General features: G+C 40.2%; 1 long non-coding RNA gene across 1 annotated transcript; it reads left to right on the top strand.

Moving 5' to 3' along the window:
• Positions 1 to 284: 284 nt before the first annotated feature.
• Positions 285 to 1,304, top strand: LOC118483273. The gene is made up of 3 exons (XR_004870150.1): positions 285 to 518; positions 598 to 790; positions 1,247 to 1,304. It is a non-coding gene; the product is annotated as an uncharacterized LOC118483273 (long non-coding RNA).
• Positions 1,305 to 16,615: the final 15,311 nt, after the last annotated feature.

The following is a 16,615-nucleotide window of genomic DNA, read 5'->3' on the forward strand; positions in this document are numbered from 1 at the left end:
AAAAGGGCCAAACACTCCTCTTGGCCTCACCCTCTCCTTCCCTGATGTCTGGCAGTCGGCGTACCAGGAACGTCGTCGCCGTTACGGTGGTGTCAGCCACCACTCTCGATGACAATCACAACCGCAACCCCTTCCCCCCTCGTCACTTGTGCAGCTCCGACAAATCACAGTCGCCGGCGACGTTACTGAAGACGATGATGATGCGGATGGTGTTTGACTCAGGCGAGTTCAATCGGATGGTGGTGACGACAGTTGCATCGCCACCGTCTGCGACGGTGGATGACGGTGGCAGTGACAGTGGTTCCAACCGGTTTTGGGTTAGATTCATCAAGAGTGTCGATTCAGGTCCTCACGGTCCAACTTGGTTTCGGGTCAGATCTCGTGTCTGGTTTGGGTTCAGTTCAAAATTGGTTTAACTTGGTTCAGCATAACAACTTCGGGTCAGTTTCGCATTCGGGTCAAATGTTGTTAAAGGCAGTCGACTCCGGTCAACATCATGTTCAGTTCGTTTCAGCCAGGTTAGTCTAATTTTTGAATATTATTCGATTAATTCTCAGCTTCATTTCAAAATCAACTCAAGTAATGAATTCGTATCAGATTCTCGTGTTTGCTTTGCACGGATTCGGGTTCGGTTCAAGAGACGTGTCGAGTTACGGCTTGATGTTCGGGCTTCAGTTCGGTCAGACGCGGTCAAAGCCAGTCAACTGGTCAAAGCCGGTCAACTGGTCAAACCTGGTCAACAGACGGGTCATCGGGTTAAGCTTGAGACTCGAATAAAAGTGGAGAAAATGTAAATTTTATTGTTTTATATCTTGTTATCGCAAAACCACATCATATATTTTGTTTATAAAAAAAAAATTATACATAGGAATATATATAATTATTCAATGTTTTGTTACTTGTTGAATTTTGACAAACATATCGACAACTCGTATTGTCGGGATCGTCCAAAAACAGAGGAAACTCTGCCCGTTTTTCGCAAAATTCAGTATAACGAAAGGCGTTAATTTTATAAATCGAAACCTATCAAATTCGTTTAAATTTTATAAAATAAATACAAATATATAGTTATTTGGCATCATTTCATCAATTCTCTTGATAAGACTCGATTTATAATTTTTACGTAAACTATATAAAATATATAGGAATGTATACATCTTTATATTTAACTAGATACACTCTAAATTCCAATTCAATTCCTCCGTCATAATTCCGAATACTCATACACCCCCGTTTACCCATATAGGGTGACTTCGGTGTTCCATCATCCTAACCTCACACTCGTCGACACTTGGATAATCGGAAGACTTAGCAATTATGTGAGTATACTCGTATTCCCCTTTTTACTTTTATCACTTTTGGGGTGTAACATGTTTACCTATTGAAACTTACACATGAACTTTTGTCTAAACACATGAACATTCCTATAACATGCTTGTATATGTGATGACTTGATACTTTAAATTTGGGTGATTCTTATGTGTAGAAGTTATCATTAACTTCGTACGAGCCAAACCTTGACATATGTAGCGCTATAGGATTAACGACCCGCCTTTACTGAAACTTTGGTTATGTCATGAGCAAGTTGCGTTTTCTTGGTTTGATATGTTAGACACATGCCATATTTAATGTTTATCTTGAATCGCATGCTTGCTATGAGGGATTGTTCACACTTTTATCTTATGCTATGTATGTACCAAACTTGTATACTCGCCTTTGCTTTTGCATTGAATTGTATTTTAAACATGTTACAGGTTGATGATGATGATGAAATGAAAGAGGTAGCACGATGCCTAGATACACACTTTAGACGCTAGGTTTAAATATGTTGTATCGAATTTTGGTTATGTTGGTTTGTTATTTTGATTAAACTTGTTGTTATTTGGGATCTTGTACTGATGACTACTTGAAGTTTGGAAATGAAATTTGGATTATTAAATTATTGTCACAAATAGCGTTATGATGTCTCGAGCAATCTTCACACTTCGTCTCATCCCGATGTTTCCGCCATTGGTTGGGGTGTGACAATACGATTCATCAATGCCCGCCACATAAAAATATTGCACTTATTCGGAATCCACTTACACCATTTGAACACGTCCTCTTGATTCTGAAAGCGCTCCTCTCCCAGCCACTTACGAACCGCACTAACCGAGAAACAACCACTTGAATCACCATTCCACCTCCATTCATCTTGACCAATGCTAAAAAAAGTGTGCCGCAGCCTCTCTTCCAATACCTCTAACTCCCGTAGCTCTAGCTCAGATGCCGGAGCCCTCTTCCACGACCAAAGAAAGCCATTCGAATCACTATCCAATGAAGCCACTTCAGAGACCAACCGACGCTTATGCTCTTCCAATTTAAAAAGGGCCGGAAACTCATATTTTAGAATACTATCTTCATTCCATTTGTCTATCCAAAAGCGCACGCATGTTCCATTTTTAACTTTGCATTCAAACAAATCAACAAACCACGAACCATTCTTGTTGAGACTTGATATTTCTTTCACAATGTTCGACCACACACCAGTCCCATTTTTCTTATAAGGATAGACATCAGTCGTCCTATTTGAGCCATGAATAGCCGTAACAACATTAGCCCACATCGTACCCGGTTCTGTTCGAAACCTCCACGACCACTTTGCAATCAAGGCCCTATTACAATTATATAATTTCGACAGTCCCAACCCGCCCATCTTCTTCGACCAAGTAATGACCTCCCAGGAAACCCAATGCATTTTCCTAACATTCTCAGTCCCCCCCCCCATAAAAAATTCTTTATGAGTGATTCCATATTATTTAGAACTGCAATAGAAGCCTTATACAACGAAAAATAATAACTAGGAAGAGCTTCAAGTACCGATTTGATGAGAATTAACCTGCCACCTATACATAATGTGTTCGCCTTCCATTTAGAGAGCCTAGAGCGCATGACTTCCAATACCAGTTCCCAATTCGTGACTCGATTCATATTGGCTCTGACACGTAACCCCAGATAATGAAAGGGTATAGAGCCGGATTTGAACCCATTATCTCTGCCTCCCTTTTAACCTTTTGCCACTCCACACCTACTCCAGTCATAATAGACTTATTAGTATTAATTTTAAGCCCAGAGCACATATGGAACACCCTCAACATTCTCTTCAAATTAACAATATTCTCGTGTGACCACTCCCCAAAAACCATAACGTCATCCTCAAATAGAAAATGTGAAATAACCGGACCATCATTAGGAAGAACAACTCCTTTAAATATACCATTATGAACTGCTCTTCTAAACATATCAGAAAGCGCCTCCATGACAATAATAAAGAGAAAAGGCGAGATAGGATCACCCTGACGAATGCCTTTCTCGCACCCAAACTCAAAGGTCGGAGCACCATTAACCAGGACCGCCGATCTAGCAGACTCCAGAATACCCAGAATCCATCTGCACCAAAGGTCAGGAAACCCCATCTGCTTCATAACATCAACCAGAAAAATCCAGTTGACATTATTATATGCTTTTGCGAAATCTATCTTAAACAAAAAAACACTTTTTATTCACTTTTTTCACCCAAGACACCAACTCGTTAACCACCATAGGACCGTCCAAAATAAATCTACCTGAAAGAAACGCAAACTGATACTCCGATACGACACTACCCAGAACCACCTTTATTCTTTCCGCCAAAATCTTTGAAATAGTTTTGCTAATCACTCCAATAAGATTAATCGGCTGATATTCACTAAGGGATGTAGGGTCTTTAACTTTTGGAACCAATGTAATGAAGGATGACCCAACCCCTTTATGCGCATTCCGTCGTAATTAAGCGAACATCGCGATCGTACGGCCAAACGAACTAACATCCGACATATTTTTTAGCATGTTTCATGTCCTCAATGTTTAGGCATCATTTTAGGGCCTTAAAGATGGCTTAACGGGCCTTGAATGTGTCGGAAATGGCCTTAAACCACAACAGGGACCAAAACTGTCATTTCTGAAAGTTGTGCAGATCAGACAAGGCCAGGCGGCCCGCCTGAGTTTTGTGTATATCCTAATGCGGGCCGCGTGAGCCCTGCAGATGCAGAAACTCGTTTTTTGGCTGAATTTGGCCTTTCAATCACTCCAAAGGGCAATGGCCCTTCACCATCTTTGGGGTTAAGGTCATATTAAGCTACCACAACATCTTGACAAGTGTACGATCGAGATCATGGCACGAAATTTAAGAAACGATCTTAATGGTTTTGCTTTTCCTATAAATACCCCCCCTTTGGTTAAAAACCTACAAAATCTGATCTAAAGCTCTAAGTTGAGGCCTTTGCTTCATACCTGAGCTCCTGGATCGAGATTAGCTTTCGGGGACCCTTCGTAAGTGTTCTTTCGTTCTTTTATTCGCTTTTCGAGTCCGAAAGTCAGCGTTTTGTTTGACTTTCTGCGTTGACCAGCCTATGGTCAACACGAAGTTCGTTGGAACTTCATAACGTGAGCGTGATCATGATGGTTATAGTCCGTAGTGACAATACCTACTGATTACCACGTTATCTAGGCTCAGTGACGAGTCGTAGTTTCGGCCAAAATACGCATTCTTGTGTATTTATAACCAAACTACTCGTGAGCATCAAAACCGTTTGTTTTGATGCCAAACCCGTTTTCTAAACTTAGTTAAGCATGTTCTAACATGCTTAGCTCGTCACTTTTAGTTTAGTGCTTATATAGGGTCGTAAGGTAAGCGATCTCAACAATCGCTTATACTTACGAACCCGACCCATTTGGTCGATCATTAGGATCCGACCAAACACATTAGGTGACCATAGCTGTAACCTTCCGAGGTTATACCTTGTGGTCACGATGTTAGGCGTTCCAAACGCGTTATACGCGAACGGCGCGTTAAGGTAGCATAAGCTACCTAAACGGGTCGTAATGGGTCGTAAGCACTTAGGTTAGGTTTCATTTTAGTATGTAGGCTTTGTTAAACCATATTACACGAGTCTCCATACTCGTTTGGTTTACGAACCCGCATACTATCCGATCCTTCCGATTTTGGTCCGGTATATTAATATAGCTACCTATTAGGTGCCGTTTGATATTCCGTGATCTCTAGCATTATTTGGTTATTATACAAGAACTTCAAAGCAATCTCAGGTGAGTACATAGAACCCCATCTTTTACATGTTTTCGAGGAGTTCATGTGAGTACATTGAACCCCTCTTTTACTGTTTTCCAAACTGTTTTGGGGTGAAACACATGTGCCTACTTGTTACTTTCATGCTTTCCTGTTTTCTCATCATATATTTGCTATGTTCTTTAGTACACTGATTAATACATGATTTACATTACATTGTTTCGCTATGTATGTTTACTTAGCATACTTAGTACATTGATTTACATTACATTATTCTGCTACATATGTTTACTTGGCATATTAAGCACATTGTTTTACATTACCTTTTCTGCTATGCATGTTGACTGAGCATGCTAGCACATTGATTTACATGACTTTTATGCTATGTATGCCCATTGTGTGCGTACTTAGTACATCATTTTACACTACATTTTATGCTATGTATGCCCATTGTGTGCGTACTTAGTACAATTATTCATCACATGCCTACATTTTGGTATGACATTTGGTTTGTTTAAATTATACAATGTACATTCATTAACACCGATCATGCCGCCCGTTAGTAGGTAGTGGTACCATAGGACTTGACAACTCCCATTCCTGAAATCCCGGGTTTGTTTGGATTGGAAGGAATGACCGAATATGATAAACATAACACATATAGACCTTTAATTTGTTTAAAGGTCTATCACCTCAGTCACAAAGGCTTGAATGTATGCATTTTCTCAATACCGCATAAATGTTTGTATCAGTATAGCATGCATTTGTTCCACAAAACATAAGTTTGACTTAAACTATGTTTAATTCAATATCCTGTTTTTGTGCATTTTTTTTACCTATGGCCTAGTTGATATATTTCACATGCCGTACATAATATTTTGGATACACATTATATGATCTACATTAAACATAAACATTTTGACATTGATATACACATTTGGTGGTTTACATTGAACATAGACATTTCGATATGGTTTACACAATAACACTTGACAATTGATTTATACATGAACAATTTACATGGTGGTTGGTTTGGGTAAATGGTTTGAGTAACGTGGCGTATGTAATATGATACAAACATGGTGGATACGCCGCTGGTACTTCCTATATATAAATGTTTGTATAATATTACCTATCATAGCATTATTTAAATCATTTCAGTATAGACATATTACCTTTTTCACAAATAACATACTCTTCACAAGACATTGTTTTACAAACAAACTTATCTTATACAAACTCATTTTTACTCTCATTTAACCTTACGTTTTACTTATACATATCATATGATCTTATCGTTTCTCAAATGATTTATAAGACAAAACAATTTACAAGGTTCATGACTGACTGTTATTAAACGTTTTCTTTAAACTCAAGTCATGAATCCCATTTTCACAAAACCTATGTATCTCACAGGCATTTTTATGCTGACGTACCTACTTTCACATGTGTTTTCAGGAGCTATCGCTTAGGATGTTGATCGTGACACTAGGGCAGACCTGTGCCTTAGAGACTAAAAATGAAGATAGACTAGTTTAATTATGTCATAAACTCTTTATTTCCTGTTTAAAAACAATGTAATACGCTTGTTTGATAAATAAAATGTAACTTTAATTTCCGTGGTTATGAAACAACTAATTCTGTCCCAACACTCCCCGGCGTTTCCGCCGCGGTTGCATGTTATACGCGGCCGGGGTGTGACAGAAGAGTTGGTATCAGAGCCAATGGTTATAGGGAATTAGGTTATTAGTAATGCTTTGACCTAGACTATAACTTTCTAGGACCCTAACACAAGTTATCTTGTGTTTAGATCTTAAAACATGCACTTCACCTATCCTTAGGTGATGACCACAACGAGAATTTCGATTCCGAATCCGCTTCGAAAATTAATCATTTATTCTAGGATGATTGATTACTAGGTTTTGAACCCTCTGTTATATGGTTTTGAACCCTTTTGAATTTTCAAAAGTCTCGTCAAAGTCTTGGGCTTTAATAGTGTGAACACGTGCGAACTGGAAGAGTGAATGCCTGTACCCTGAGTTTTCTGTCTAAGGCTAGAGTGTTCGTACAAATCCACATAATTGGACCAGTCACTCTTACCTGGGAACTCTTGGGGTGAGTGTTCACTTATAGGCGAACATGTCTTCGCGATACATTATTTTTGACCCACTTACTTTGACTAGACATTTCGTGTCGCTTTTTTGCTTTGCGATGCGTAACCATCATCTTTGCTTTTATTGATTTTGCTTCATCTCATTCTCTTCATCCAATCATCTCACTCATTTCCTTTCATTTTTTTCCTCTTTTAGAATGCCTCCTCGACGCGAAAACCAGATAGCTACTGCCGAGCTGGCAGAAATTATTGCACAGCAGATGGCTGCCCAATTCCCAAATCTCTTTGCTCAATGGAACCAAGCCAACAACAACAACAATGCTCCATGCAATTTCAAGAATTTTAACTCAGCTAAACCACTCAAGTTTAGTGGTTCTGAGGGAGCAACTGGGCTTTTTCAATGGTTCGAGAGCATTGAGAATACTTTTCGCCACGTTCAGTGTCCGGATAATCACAAGGTCGAGTTTTCTTCGAGCGTGTTTCAGAAGAGGGCTCTTACATGGTGGAATGGGGTAATGAGAGACCGTGGTGCAGAAGTTGCTCTAGCACAGACATGGGCTGAACTCAGAGCCCTTATGATGAGGGAGTTTTGTCCTCGTCATGAGCAACGAGCATTGGAGAAAGAGTTTGATGATTTGAAACAAGATAGTGGCGAGCACAGGGCATATACTGATAGGTTTGTGGAGTTGAGTCTGCTTTGCCCGACTATGGTTGCCCCACTCGACAAGGCTATCGAAAGGTACATCGACGGCCTGCCTGACTCGGTACAAGACATCCTTACTGATATTAACCCTACCACACTCCGTCAGGCGATCGAGTTATCAGCGACATTGACTGAGTCACAGATTCGGAAGAATAAATTACACAGGAAGGGTGACAAGGGCAAGAAACAGTCGTCTGACAAGGAAGATAGCAAGAAAGGTCAAAACAAAAATGGAAAGGACTCTGGTTCATCGAAAAGAGCAAGGAAGCGTAAGGCTTCCCAAAACTATGCTGTCACTACCCAAGCTAACCAGGCAGCTCCCAACCAACCTGCACAGCCTCCAGCCAAGAAGCCTTATCTTAGCAATGCACCTTTGTGCAACAGGTGTAACGGCCATCACCCACCACAGGTTCAGTGTCGTCAATGCACCAACTGTTGAAGAAATGGTCATCTTGCTGCCACCTGCCGCATTCCTGCTAACCAGAACCAAGCTCAGCCTCTTGCTCAGCAACAAGGTCAAGCTGCACGACCTCATTTTCCTCCTGGTTCATGCTACAATTGTGGGGATTTGACCCACTACAGAAACCGGTGCCCAAGGCTAGCCAACCAGAATGCAAACTAGAATCAAGCTCAGGCTCGAGGTCGAGTCTTCAACATGAACGCACAAGAGGCACAAGCAGATGATAATGTGGTGAACGGTACGTTCTTTATTAATAATCAGCCAGCATCTATTCTTTTTGATTAGGGTGCTGATAAGAGTTTTGTGTCGTTATCTTTTGAACCATTGCTTCGAGTGTCTAGAACGAAACTAGGTAAACCATTGACAGTAGAAGTGGCGAGCGGTGAACCCATTGTTCTTGATTCTGTTCTCCGCAACTGCCAGTTGAACCTTAACAACCATCTTTTTCCTATTGACCTCACGCATATGCAACTTGGAAGCTTTGACGTTATTGTGGGTATGGATTGGTTAGCCAAGTATCACGCAGAGATAGTTTGTTTTGAGAAGATTATACGCATGCCGCTTTCATCAGGTGAGATCCTACAGGTTCGTGGTGAGAAACCTGCTGGTGGTCTCAAACTCATGTCTTGTTTTAAAGCTCGGAAGTATCTGCGGAAGAACTATGTGGCATTTTTGGCACATGTCGTAGCAGATAAGGGCAAAGGTAAATCTATTCAAGATATTCCTGTTGTTCGGGATTATTCTGAGGTATTCCCTGAAGATTTACCTGGTCTACCCCCAGCACACCAAGTCGAGTTCCGTATTGATCTCGTACCTGGTGCAAATCCCATTGCCAGAGCTCCATATCTTCTTGCACCATCTGAGATGCAAGAGTTGTCTAAGCAGCTACAGGAACTCTCTGACAAAGGTTTTATCCGTCCTAGCTTTTCACCTTGGGGTGCTCCCGTTCTTTTTGTCAAGAAAAAGGATGGATCTTTTAGGATGTGTATCGTTTATCGTGAGCTTAACAAGCTTACCATCAAGAATCGATATCCCCTACCTCGCATTGATGATCTCTTTGATCAATTGCAAGGCGCTTCTTGTTTTTCGAAGATTGATCTGCGATCTGGATATCATCAACTCCGTGTGCATGAAGAAGATATTCCAAAGACAGCATTCCGCACTCGTTACGGGCATTATGAGTTCACAGTCATGCCATTCGGTTTGACTAATGCTCCTGCTGTTTTCATGGACTTGATGAATAGGGTCTGCAAGCCTTATTTAGATAAGTTCATCATCGTTTTCATTGATGACATTTTAATATATTCTAAGACGCGAGCTGATCATGAGCAACATCTTCGTCTTACTTTAGAACTCCTAAAGAAAGAGCAACTTTTCGCCAAGTTCTCCAAGTGTGCATTATGGCTTAAAGAAGTTCAATTTTTAGGACATATTGTCAACGAACAAGGTATTCATGTGGATCCCTCCAAGATCAGTGCGATTAAGGATTGGGATACACCTACTACTCCTACAGAAGTTTGTTCTTTTCTTGGTCTAGCGGGTTATTATCGCCGCTTCATTGAAAATTTCTCGAAGATTGCAGTTCCTCTAACTGCTCTAACTCAGAAGAACAAACCCTTTGATTGGGGATTCAAGCAAGAGGAAGCGTTTCTGACTTTGAAACAAAAGCTTTGCGACGCGCCTGTCCTAACATTACCTGAGGGCAATGATGATTTCGTCGTTTATTGCGATGCATCTAAATTGGGCCTTGGCTGCGTCCTGATGCAAAGAAACAAAGTCATAGCATACGCATCGAGGCAGTTAAAGGTACATGAGAAGAACTACACCACTCATGATCTCGAGTTGGGTGCAGTTTTCTTCGCTCTTAAGATTTGGAGACACTATTTGTACGGTACTAAATGTGTGGTTTTCACGGACCACAAAAGTCTTCAGCATATCTTCAATCAGAAAGAACTCAACATGAGGCAAAGACATTGGGTGGAGCTTCTAAACGACTATGACTGCGAAATTCGCTATCATCCTGGTAAGGCGAACGTAGTAGCTGATGCTTTGAGTCGCAAGGAACGTACTAAGCTTCATTGTGTTCGTGTCTAATCTGTTATTCAAGCTCAATCCGATATCCAAGCACGTATTTCTCAGGCTCAACAATCTTGTGTTTCACAAGGTTTGATGGATAAGGAGTTTCCTTATCACATAACACCTGCTCTGGAACTGAAGGACAATGGATCGTATTACTTCATGGACCGTTTGTGGGTCCCGAGCCAAGATAATCTTCGTACCTTGCTTATGGATGAAGCCCATAAGTCCCGTTATTCTATTCATCCTGGCTCAGATAAGATATATAAGGATCTTCGTATTCAGTATTGGTGGCCTGGTATGAAGAAAGACATTGCCTTATATGTATAAAAAATGTGTTACTTGTCTTAAGGTTAAGGCTGAACATCAGCGTCCTTCTGGTTTATTGGAACAACCAGAGATCCCAGTTTGGAAATGGGAAAACATTACTATGGATCTCATTACTAAACTCCCGCGCATAAAGAAAGGTCACGATGCCATCTGGGTAGTTGTTGATCGTCTTACTAAATCAGCACATTTCTTGCCAATCCGTGAGGATTTTTCGGCCGACAAACTTGCTCAAATCTACGTGGATGAAATTGTAGCTCGACATGGTGTTCCTTTGAACATCATTTCTGACAGAGATGCTCGTTTCACTTCTCATTTTTGGAGAACCATGCAATCTGCTATGGGGTCCCAAATTAATCTGAGCACAGCTTATCATCCACAAACGGATGGTCAGTCTGAAAGAACAATCCAGACACTGGAGGATATGCTTAGAGCTTGTGTGATCGATTTTGGTGGTAGTTGGGATTCACATCTTCCGTTGATTAAATTCTCCTACAACAACAGTTATCACTCCAGCATCAACATGGCTCCTTTCGAGGCTCTCTATGATCGAAAATGTCGTTCACCAGTCTGCTGGAATGAGATCAGCGAGGCTCAACTTACTGGACCTGCCCTCATTTTAGAGACAACTGATAAGGTAAAGAAAGTTCGTGATAACCTTCAGACAGCTAGAAGTCGTCAAAAGAGTTACGCGGACCTAAAACGCAAGCCCTTGGATTTTCAAGTCGGTGATCGTGTATTACTTATGGTCTCACCTTGGAAAGGTGTGATCAGATTTGGAAAGAAAGGAAAACTTGCACCTAGATACGTTGGACCATTCAAGATCGTCGAAAGAATCGGTAAGGTAGCCTACAGACTTGAGTTACCTCCTGAACTTGGAAATGTTCATCCAACCTTTCACGTGTCCAATCTCAAGAGGTGTTTAGCTGATGAGAACCTCCACATACCGCTTGACGAAATTCGTGTTGATAAAACACTGAAATTTGTTGAGAAACCGGTAGAAATCATGGAACGTGAAGTCAAGTGGCTTAAACGCAAGCGCATTCCTTTGGTCAAGGTTCGCTGGGAATCTAAACGTGGACCCGAGTTTACTTGGGAACACGAAGATCAAATGAAGGCAAAATATCCGCATCTTTTTCCACGAGTTTCCTCTAAATAAATTTCGGGACGAAATTTCCACAAGTAGGCGAGACTGTAACATTTGTGCTCGAAATCATTATGAACAGTTCAATTATCAATAAAACAATGTTATTTGATCCCAATGTTTGTTTGGTTGTGTTTTACATTTTTCATGTTTTGACTTTTGTTCGATTTTAAACTCTACATCGCTTTCTGGAGAATTATACGCAAACTGGTGCGTAAACGTACTCAGTTTAATGCGACAAATACTCCGGAACATCAACATATACTCAACATACCTTAAATAACCTTTACATAACTTAGAAATAAGTTTTGAAGGCTTTGGTATGGCAAAAACAAGTTAATTCGCTTACAGGGACTAAACTTGACAAACTGCGAAAGTATGCCAATTTGAACTAAAACAGACATTACGAAACATGTCCATAAGTTAAACATACCATAAATATCCCTTACATAGCTTAGAAATAGGCTTTGAGAGGTTCGGTGTGCTAAAATAAACTTTTGGGTCATTCAGGGACTAAAAGTGTCAAAAAGTGCACAAGTTTGCACTTTCGCGCATAACTTACGTTTTGAATACATCCGGACACCCAAAAATTTATATAAGCATCCTTATATTATGCCTTAGTGTTTGGCATGAGAAAAATCCATTCGTCGCGCAATTTGGATTGTTTTTCGCGCTTATGCGCATTCTGTCGTAATTAAGCGAACATCGCGATCGTACGGCCAAACGAACTAACATCCGACATATTTTTGAGCATGTTTCATGTTCTCAATGTTTAGGCATCATTTTAGGGCCTTAAAGATGGCTTAACGGGCCTTGAATGTGTCGGAAATGGCCTTAAACCACAACAGGGACCAAAACTGTCATTTCTGAAAGTTGTGCAGATCAGACAAGGCCAGGCGGCCCGCCTGAGTTTTGTGTATATCCTAATGCGGGCCGCGTGAGCCCTGCAGATGCAGAAACTCGTTTTTTGGCTGAATTTGGCCTTTCAATCACTCCAAAGGGCAATGGCCCTTCACCATCTTTGGGGTTAAGGTCATATTAAGCTACCACAACATCTTGACAAGTGTACGATCGAGATCATGGCACAAAATTCAAGAAACGATCTTAATGGTTTTGCTTTTCCTATAAATACCCCCCCCCTTTGGTTAAAAACCCACAAAATCTGATCTAAAGCTCTAAGTTGAGGCCTTTGCTTCATACCTGAGCTCCTGGATCGAGATTAGCTTTCGGGGACCCTTCGTAAGTGTTCTTTCGTTCTTTTATTCGCTTTTCGAGTCCGAAAGTCAGCGTTTTGTTTGACTTTCTGCGTTGACCAGCCTATGGTCAACACGAAGTTCGTTGGAACTTCATAACGTGAGCGTGATCACGATGGTTATAGTCCGTAGTGACTATACCTACTGATTACCACGTTATCTAGGCTCAGTGACGAGTCGTAGTTTCGGCCAAAATACGTATTCTTGTGTATTTTGTAACCAAACTACTCGTGAGCATCAAAACCGTTTGTTTTGATGCCAAACCCGTTTTCTAAACTTAGTTAAGCATGTTCTAACATGCTTAGCTCGTCACTTTTAGTTTAGTGCTTATATAGGGTCGTAAGGTAAGCGATCTAAACAATCGCTTATACTTACGAACCCGACCCATTTGGTCGATCATTAGGATCCGACCAAACACATTAGGTGACCATAGCTGTAACCTTCCGAGGTTATACCTTGTGGTCACGATGTTAGGCGTTCCAAACGCGTTATACGCGAACGGCGCGTTAAGGTAGCATAAGCTACCTAAACGGGTCGTAAGCACTTAGGTTAGGTTTCATTTTAGTATGTAGGCTTTGTTAAACCATATTACACGAGTCTCCATACTCGTTTGGTTTACGAACCCGCATACTATCCGATCCTTCCGATTTTGGTCCGGTATATTAATATAGCTACCTATTAGGTGTCGTTTGATATTCCGTGATCTCTAGCATTATTTGGTTATTATACAAGAACTTCAAAGCAATCTCAGGTGAGTACATAGAACCCCATCTTTTACATGTTTTCGAGGAGTTCATGTGAGTACATTGAACCCCTCTTTTACTGTTTTCCAAACTGTTTTGGGGTGAAACACATGTGCCTACTTGTTACTTTCATGCTTTCCTGTTTTCTCATCATATATTTGCTATGTTCTTTAGTACACTGATTAGTACATGATTTACATTACATTGTTTCGCTATGTAAGTTTACTTAGCATACTTAGTACATTGATTTACATTACATTATTCTGCTACATATGTTTACTTGGCATATTAAGCACATTGTTTTACATTACCTTTTCTGCTATGCATGTTGACTGAGCATGCTAGCACATTGATTTACATGACTTTTATGCTATGTATGCCCATTGTGTGCGTACTTACTACATCATTTTACACTACATTTTATGCTATGTATGCCCATTGTGTGCGTACTTAGTACAATTATTCATCACATGCCTACATTTTGGTATGACATTTGGTTTGTTTAAATTATACAATGTACATTCATTAACACCGATCATGCCGCCCGTTAGTAGGTAGTGGTACCATAGGACTTGACAACTCCCATTCCTGAAATCCCGGGTTTGTTTGGATTGGAAGGAATGACCGAATACGATAAACATAACACATATAGACCTTTAATTTGTTTAAAGGTCTATCACCTCAGTCACAAAGGCTTGAATGTATGCATTTTCACAATACCGCATAAATGTTTGTATCAGTATAGCATGCATTTGTTCCACAAAACATAACTTTGACTTAAACTATGTTTAATTCAATATCCTGTTTTTGTGCATTTTTTTTACCTATGGCCTAGTTGATATATTTCACATGCCGTACATAATATTTTGGATACACATTATATGATCTACATTAAACATAAACATTTTGACATTGATATACACATTTGGTGGTTTACATTGAACATAGACATTTCGATATGGTTTACACAATAACACTTGACAATTGATTTATACATGAACAATTTACATGGTGGTTGGTTTGGGTAAATGGTTTGAGTAACGTGGCGTATGTAATATGATACAAACATGGTGGATACGCCGCTGGTACTTCCTATATATAAATGTTTGTATAATATTACCTATCGTAGCATTATTTAAATCATTTCAGTATAGACATATTACCTTTTTCACAAATAACATACTCTTCACAAGACATTGTTTTACAAACAAACTTATCTTATACAAACTCATTTTTACTCTCATTTAACCTTACGTTTTACTTATACATATCATATGATCTTATCGTTTCTCAAATGATTTACAAGACAAAACAATTTACAAGGTTAATGACTGACTGTTATTAAACGTTTTCTTTAAACTCAAGTCATGAATCCCATTTTCACAAAACCTATGTATCTCACAGGCATTTTTATGCTGACGTACCTACTTTCACATGTGTTTTCAGGAGCTATCGCTTAGGATGTTGATCGTGACACTAGGGCGGACCTGTGCCTTAGAGACTAAAAATGAAGATAGACTAGTTTAATTATGTCATAAACTCTTTATTTCCTGTTTAAAAACAATGTAATACGCTTGTTTGATAAATAAAATGTAACTTTAATTTCCGTGGTTATGAAACAATTAATTCTGTCCCAACACTCCCCGGCGTTTCCGCCGCGGTTGCATGTTATACGCGGCCGGGGTGTGACAGAAGAGTTGGTATCAGAGCCAATGGTTATAGGGAATTAGGTTATTAGTAATGCTTTGACCTAGACTATAACTTTCTAGGACCCTAACACAAGTTATCTTGTGTTTAGATCTTAAAACATGCACTTCACCTATCCTTAGGTGATGACCACAACGAGAATTTCGATTCCGAATCCGCTTCGAAAATTAATCATCTATTCTAGGATGATTGATTACTAGGTTTTGAACCCTCTGTTATATGGTTTTGAACCCTTTTGAATTTTCAAAAGTCTCGTCAAAGTCTTGGGCTTTAATAGTGTGAACACGTGCGAACTGGAAGAGTGAATGCCTGTACCCTGAGTTTTCTGTCTAAGGCTAGAGTGTTCGTACAAATCCACATAATCGGACCAGTCACTCTTACCTGGGAACTCTTGGGGTGAGTGTTCACTTATAGGCGAACATGTCTTCGCGATACATTATTTTTGACCCACTTACTTTGACTAGACATTTCGTGTCGCTTGTTTGCTTTGCGATGCGTAACCACCATCTTTGCTTTTGTTGATTTTGCTTCATCTCATTCTCTTCATCCAATCATCTCACTCGTTTCCTTTCATGTTTTCCTCTTTTAGAATGCCTCCTCGATGCGAAAACCAGATAGCTACTGCCGAGCTGGCAGAAATTATTGCACAGCAGATGGCTGCCCAATTCCCAAATCTCTTTGCTCAATGGAACCAAGCCAACAACAACAACAATGCTCCATGCAATTTCAAGAATTTTAACTCAGCTAAACCACTCAAGTTTAGTAGTTCTGAGGGAGCAACTGGGCTTCTTCAATGGTTCGAGAGCATTGAGAATACTTTTCGCCACGTTTAGTGTCCGGATAATCGCAAGGTCGAGTTTTCTTCGAGCGTGTTTCAGAAGAGGGCTCTTACATGGTGGAATGGGGTAATGAGAGACCGTGGTGCAGAAGTTGCTCTAGCACAGACATGGGCTGAACTCAGAGCCCTTATGATGAGGGAGTTTTG

This window comes from Helianthus annuus, chromosome 10 (genome assembly GCF_002127325.2).
Source record: "Helianthus annuus cultivar XRQ/B chromosome 10, HanXRQr2.0-SUNRISE, whole genome shotgun sequence".
NCBI lineage: Eukaryota > Viridiplantae > Streptophyta > Magnoliopsida > Asterales > Asteraceae > Helianthus > Helianthus annuus.